We start from the raw sequence: 7,687 nt of genomic DNA, 5'->3' as shown, positions 1-7,687 counted from the left end.
GAGAAAAGGAATGATCTGGACTAAAGAACCCAGTAGCCAGGCTTGGTTCTTGCTTATTTGGCAGACAAATGGAGCACAGAATGGCCTGTGTTGGGCTTTGGAGCACACAGTAGATCAGTTCATTGCAGTGCCTCACCAGCAGATGCCCCACTTACCGAAGGTTTCTCCTGCTCACAACCATGGAGTTAATTTCTCAGCATCTGATATGCAATTTCTCACTGTAATTTGAATCAATTTATTTCTCTCTCATGATGATGTATGAGCTTGGGAAATATTTCTAAGGAGTTGCTGATGAATCTGATGTTACCCAGCCTGAACTGAGCAGCACGGTCTATGCAGCACAATGTTTAGATTAATTTCTGAGGTAAACAAACAAAAGATATATATCCATTTCCACTCTGCATTGAAATAAGCTAAACAGCGAATCTCTTAAGGAGCTTACACAAGCATACTGATCTACTGCTAATTAAGGGCAAAGAAGAATATCCTCAATCTTCACAATCAGAGCTGAATTACTTGACAAAAATTGCTGATGTTTGAAAGTAGACAGCTGAGTCTGCCACTAGTCCTAATGCAACTTTTTGCACTGTGTACGGATCGAGTGCTGGTAGAACTTCAGGATAACAGTGCTCCCCACCTAGGCAATGTGCCATGGCAGCTTGATGCTAACTCCGGGTTTCTTATGGCTCCTTTACCTCACTGCTGTAGGGTTGCTCTATATTCTAGAAATCCAGGGATTGTCAAGCAATTCTAAGAACTCCGGGCCAAATGGGTGCAATTGTTTCCACATGGTGGAATTCAGTTCCACACATTTCACTTCCTACATCCTTCCACGTCAGATGCCATTTTGTCAGACTGTCCCTCTGCTGCCATCTGTCACACGTCAATAACATGTAGTAGGATACTGGTAGGAAGGTTCAACTTCCACCATATCACCACCATCCTCCTCTGCTGTCATGGGTTGACATGATAAAAATAGAAGGCATTACTTTTGGAGCAGCCCTGGTACAGCTTGTTACTGTAACTGTATCCCAAGTTAAATGTGTTCTCAAGCTAACAGCTGACATGTCTATTAAACCTCACGATACAAGAAATATCTTCAAGCTCATACTGTAGGAATTACTCTGCAACACTGAAACATGAGAAAGTTGTAAAGCACAAAACTCCAAACAAGATACTGCTGTAGCTGTTGGAGTAGCACTAGTTTGTTAATGCTGCTTCTGATCATCCTGGTCCTGTTAACTATCCTGCTCTGTATGCGTCTCCATCCACCAGAGGCTCACCTCAGCCAACTCCTCACTAGAAGCAAAATCACCACATGACAAAGGGCAGCTTGCTCTGAAGTCCTGCGTGGCCATTCCCACTGTACAAACCACCAACACACTAGCAGGAGTTCCTTATCCACCTCCTGTCTCAGAACAGGGAGAGTAACAACAATATTTACAGCCTTTTTTAGGATTAGAAGTTTTTTTATACAAGCTTCAGAGGAATAAAGAAATCCACATGTGGATCTTTGCAGTCTTAAATACTGAAGCCCTTTTGCCTCTAGAAAAATGTTATCAATTTGCTACATTAAGCCTGATCAAACGTGTGTTTACTTTTGCATTGCTAAACATAGGGTATCCTTTCAAAGAAGTGATGCTAAGCTTTAAAAGATTCCACATAGTTTTAGCACGCTTCAGGGTCTTCCATGGAGGAGATTTTTAGCTCACTTTGTCAAAATAAGTAGAAGCTAGCAATCACCATTACACCTCCATAGGCGCTTTTAATCTAGCCAGTTGTTTGAAGTCATGAACACCTAGATTTACATACACTGCATTCCCTGTAGGTCTCAAAGTAAGCATTGCATAGTTCTCTTATTGAAGGCTGAGAAAGTAAGCATTCAAGGCAGGACGATACACATCACTAAAAGGTCCACCACATCTTTAAAGGCTTCATTTTAAACGGTGAGCTAACCAGAGGTAAAAAAATTAGGATCAGTTACACAAATAAAGATTTCTATAAACAAGCTGTGAATTACACGGGCTTCTCAGGGTTGCTTATGTGCCATAAAGCATGCAAAAAAGCATTCACTAAAAAACTTCAGTTTTCTTCTGTGATCATTCAACTAAACCCATATGCTTCCCACAAGAACGACTCCATCCTTGATGCTATTTTGATTACTGACACTCCCAACATCCTCAATTAAGAATTCAATGTAATAACAATTTAAGAATTTAATAATCTTCTCTGAGTGTAGCCAAGAGGTTTTTTGTGTGTACTAGCTGCCAAAGAAAACACATTTAGAAAGCCTACTACTACTAATAACTACTTCTGGCTATGAGAATGCACTCTGGAAGATTTGCCAGTTGGCCGCTTGGTCTGCTGTGTTTGTAACCTTTCATCAAGCCTTATTTTTCAAACCTTAGAAATTGTTAAAGACTTGATCCAAAGTTCAGTGAAAATTTTCCACCCTAAAAACACTAAACCACTTCAAGTCACGTCCACATGAATGCACAGTTCACTTATAGATTGTGCATGATTTAGTCTTGAAGGCTTACACTGCACCTTGATTCTTCCTTGCAGTCTGAGTAAATTGAGTTTTCTTAGGTCATTTTAGTTCAAACTTCTGAGAAATGTATGAAGAAAGTAGTAAACAATACCCACCTGAAACAAACCAGATACAAGAAAACAAAACTATTTAACTAAAGAAACATCTCAAGATGTCTGCTTTAAGACTAATGGTAAGCAGCCGCTCACTGTTAAAACAAGAAAGTTTAGCAAACAGTGGAGAGACTTCTACAACTCAAAAAAATAAATAAATAAATAAATAAAATAAAAAAAAAATTGAGGGAAACAAAGTGACATCATGCAGTATAGGAACATATTTATAGTAAGTGGAATTACATTGAACTGGTAGCCAGTCACTAGAGGGGCTTCATTTTGGGGCCGACATTTGATAAATTATTTGGATGCAGGACATAAATGCACATTAAGTTTACAAATGAAACTAAATTGGGAGGAGTTGTTAGTTCCCTTGAGAGTAGAAAGGGCTGACAGAGAGATCTTGACAAATCAGAGGGCTGGGCAATCACCAACTGCATGAAGTTACCACTTTCAACTCCGGATATTTTGTGATTCTGTGACTTATTTGCTGAAGTATTTCCAAAGTTGTGGACGCACAGAAGGTCCTGCACTCTGAAAACTGTGAGGCATCTGTCTCGTATCTCAACTCAAAGCACCAGATTCAAAGTGCTGAAGTGTTTTGGAATATCTTCTTAGACAGTCAGATAGTCACTGCCTACCTTTATCTGTTTTCATATTATCCATTTGCTCCTGTGTGCAAAGAAAGCTTGGATGACAATGGAATAAAATTCTCTGCAAGAACCAGAAACTCAGCACCTCCCCTGCCTCCTTACATCTCCTTTGGTGAGATCCTCATCACTCACAAGCCACACTCTATCTCAGGACAAAGGAGATACATCCAATAAGCTGCTCAGACAATAAAAGAACTCTGTAACACAATGAAAAGCACAGCAGAACAGCAAAGCCTTAGGTCGTAGCAAGTAAGGACTTGCTCAAATGCAATAGCCACGAGCACAGAAATAAAGAAAGGAAGATGCTTACCTTCAGAAGGCCCTAGGTACACGGGAATCTCCAGCAAGATACCCTGGCCTCCACTGCCAACTCTTAAATGAATTCTGGGATTGCACTGCATTGCATTGCACTGCATGCACCTGAGTTCCTCTGGGTTGGCCCTGCCTTTCCACCAGGTGCTCAATCACTGATTCAAGCCATGTCTTAGCATTTCTGCCACACTATCTAAAGGAGACTTAATGCTCAGAAAGCAGCAAATCTCTTCCTGCTGCCCCAAGCAATTTCCATCTCAGATCTTAATTGCTGATGAATCTTTTTGCACCACTTCATTTGGTGATAGAATTAACCCAATTGCATAGCAGCCAAAAGAAAGCTGCTTTCTGTTATTTTTCACAGGAGTTTTCCAGCATGTGTTTGTTCTTTAGGAATGGGAAATGCTTAGAAAGTTGTGGTACTACAACCTTTGGATTATAAATCTTCTCTTCAAGCAACTAGAACTCTTCTTTCTTAAAGTATAGTCTACTTTGCAATCAGTAAGTTGCATCCAATACATTTTTTTCTTCAAAGAGCTGTGAAATGAACTCCTTGAAAAGTAGCTTTGTGCTGCTTGGAAAAAGTTTAACTCATTTTGTTAAGTAAGAATATTATTACAGAATCCTTACCCAAAAAAGTTAACAAGGTCAATGGCATTTTAATAATTTCCTACGTAGATATTGTAATATTTGATGTCCATTTAATGTCCATTTAAATGTTTGATGTCCATTTCCACTATATTGCATCCTTTTACTCAGGATAAGCACAAAGCATCAACTCATCCATCATAGCTAAAACAGCTGTTTTGTGTTTTCCTAAACTAAAATGTATTGGATCGCAAGATGCACGTAATAGCATGAACACTGAAGGGAAAAGTTTGTGGTTTTCTTGGGTGTGGTGAGGGCAGGCAGGGTAAGAAGAGAATTCACAACCAAGTAAAAACAAAGCAAAGGAAGTAATCTGATTGTCCCCAAGGCGTTTGTTAATTGCAGCTGAAAAGTACATTTCACGCCCAGTTTCAGAGGGTGGTTTCTTGGAGAGGGTCTCTTGGGCACAGGGCTGGGACAAGAGGCTCAGGAGTCTGCATTCATGGGAACCAAGGTGACTCTGATGTGGCAGGTGCCCAAAGCAGAGGACCAGCTAGCCAGTCTAGTCTTTTGTCCTTTGTTTCCATCCTCATAGGATATAGAACAGTTTTAACTGTAAGGATGGGGAGTGTCCTTCTACCAGTATGCAGCACGGTATAGGGGCCAGTCTCCTAGGAAATGTGGTTTGGGTGAAAGTTACGGTTAAGCCTCCTATAAAGATATAAATCTAATCATTAAACTAGCCCTTTTGTCCAGACATCCTCTCTTTTCAGCCTTATGAAATGATAAACAGCAATCACTGTATGTAATTCTGTACTTTGACAGACAGTGTGCTGAAGGAAGCAAATGTTTCTGAATATTTTCCTGTATAACAAAACTTTTCTCTCCTTACAGTGACCAAGCAAAGCAGCAATTGTTTTCACAATCTTGCTTAGGAAGATAGTTCAGTATCTTAGGTATGCATGTTCTTCTAACTGCTATTGACATTAGATTTGCAGTCTGTATGCTACAGGACAATCATTTTGTAAATACTCAGTATTTTCATGAATGTAAGTAAATTTGACTGTTAACTTTTGAGTAGTTTTCTCTCACCACAATGCCAATGCAACAGATGTTAGCTACTTGTCAGGAAAAAATGTCCCAGAAGCTTTCTGGAAAACACTTAATCAGTAAGTTCAATTTGTACAATAAATCTGTGTTCCTTGCCCTAAATTTTAAAGGAGAAGTGAATAATATAAGGGAGTATGGATATTATGCAAGTTCTGATGGCAGAAAGATGAATACAGAGGATCAACAGGCAAGCATGAGAAATGCTTAGTCAGCCTGCCTGCAGTATCCAGAGCAATTCACTGAGTAGTGTAGGGAGCCAACAGCACCCAGAACATGGCACAGCTCTCTGGACTCTGCAGCCTGTAGCTGCAGGTGGCAATGGCTCAATGTCTGGATGGAGATCAGTGATGAGACATGTCTGCCAGGGGTCAGTGCTGGGACTAATACTCTTTAATATCTTCATCAGTGGCAATGGCAGCAGGGTCGAGTGCACCCTCAGCAAGATTGCTGATGAGACCAAGCTGTGGGATGTGGTCAACACAAAAACAGGGGAACAGGATGCCATCAGAGGGACCCAGAAAAGCTTGACCAGTGGGCTCAGGTGAACATCATGAGGTTCAACAAATCCAACTGCAAGGTCTTGCACCTGGGCCTGGGCAGCATCCTATACCAATACAAACTGGAGAATGAAAGGATAGAGTGTGGCCCTGCCTATAAGGACCTGGGCATACTGGTGGATGGGAAGCTGGACACGAGCCAGCAATACATCCTCACAGCCCAGAAAGTCAACCATATCCTGGACTGCAGGGTACTGTGAGCAGAAATGGAGTCCTCAATACAAAAGAGATACAGACCTGTTTGAGTGCATCCAGAGGACAGACACAAAAATATCTATGGAAGGGAACACCTCTCCTATGAGGACAAGCTAAGAGAGTTGCTGCTCTTCAGCCTGGAGAATAGAAGACTGCAAGGTTAACCTGTTAGCAGCCTTTCAGGATCTAAAGGCAAGCTACAGGAAAGAAGGGGACAGACCCTTTAGCAGTGTCTATGGTGACAGAACAAGGGGAAACGGTTTCAATCCTAAAGAGGTTAGGAATAGGATAAAAGGAAAAAGTCTTTTACAGTGAGGGTGGTGAGGCACTGGGACAGGTTGTCCACGGATTTGATGGATGCCCCATCCTTGGAGACTTTCAAGGTGAGGCTGGATCAGACCCTGGGCAACCTGATCCAGCTGTGCATGTCCCTGTTCATTGTGGGGGAGTTGGGCTAGGTGATCTTTAAAAGTCCCTTCCAATTCTAAGGATTCTATGATTCTAAAGAAATCAAACTATGCCATACTACCTCTTCTGTTTACAAGTCTCAACTGAGTCACTCAGATAGAAATCCTAAACTGGGAGTAAAGACCACCAGAAGATGAGGAAAAAGCTGGACTCTGTTGCTCCTTTGGAGTGCAAGATAAAACATTTTCTTTGTAGGTTAGGAGTTATTCCTGTTATCCTAATTATTTACCCTGTTGGAGTTATCTTTTCTTCTTCTAGCAAAGATAATATTAGCCATTCGATTCATCTTTGCAAGTGAGGAAAAACAGGCCTTTAAACATCAGAGCATTGCTAGGCAATGGTCCAAGGCAATGTCCTGAAATCAGAAGTCAGCCCTTGCTGCTGGTAATCACAGCCTTGGTTACACAGAGCCCAGACAAGCCTTACCAGATTCTGTTTTAAGAACATACCACAGGGAGAAGCTATTCTTCTTGAGAATGAACAACAATGTCCTGCAGTGCCTGACATACTTTTTCAAACACTTCTGAGGCTTTCTTTTGTTACTGTGCTCTACTGAGAAGTAGCATTACTACTTGCCCTTATACACTGGTGTATTAAATGAATGCTTCACAAGCTACTGAAAACAATCAGGAGTTCACTTCTAAGCAGTACTTTCATTACCTCTGACACATGGAGTGCTTCCATGTTTCTCATGTTAGATGCTTTGGCCACGTGCAAGATTGTATGGCACAGAAATGGATGTGTAGTAAGATACTACTTCCTCATATTTTATGCAGGATTACCATATGCAGAGCAGAGCACTGCCTGCCTGCTACTTATATATCTAGATTTACTAACTTTATAGCATTAAACTAGGTGTTAATTTGTAGCACCTTCTTAGTCTTCACGCAGGGTTTCACTGTCTCTCGTATCCAAATTCATAAGCTATTTTCAGAGCAAAATTTCCATTAGAGAAGGGCTATTTGACCAAAAGGTTTTCTATTAGGGTCTTCCCCTGAGCTGTCCTACCAGAGACACCCCTCTGCAACCAGAGGAGGAAGCTGAACAAGCCCTTGCTCCCATTCTTTCAGCCTCTCTTTTCCCTAAACGTGAGGCGACTCTATCTAGATCAGGTCTGCTTTCCTCAGCCTTTTTCCCAGTCAAGGATAAAAGCAAATGGCC

The sequence above is a fragment of the Tetrao urogallus genome (assembly GCF_951394365.1).
Source record: "Tetrao urogallus genome assembly, chromosome: 4".
Classification (NCBI taxonomy): Eukaryota; Metazoa; Chordata; class Aves; order Galliformes; family Phasianidae; genus Tetrao; species Tetrao urogallus.
The sequence above is the reverse complement of the archived record's forward strand: the minus strand, read 5'-3'. Positions refer to the sequence as shown.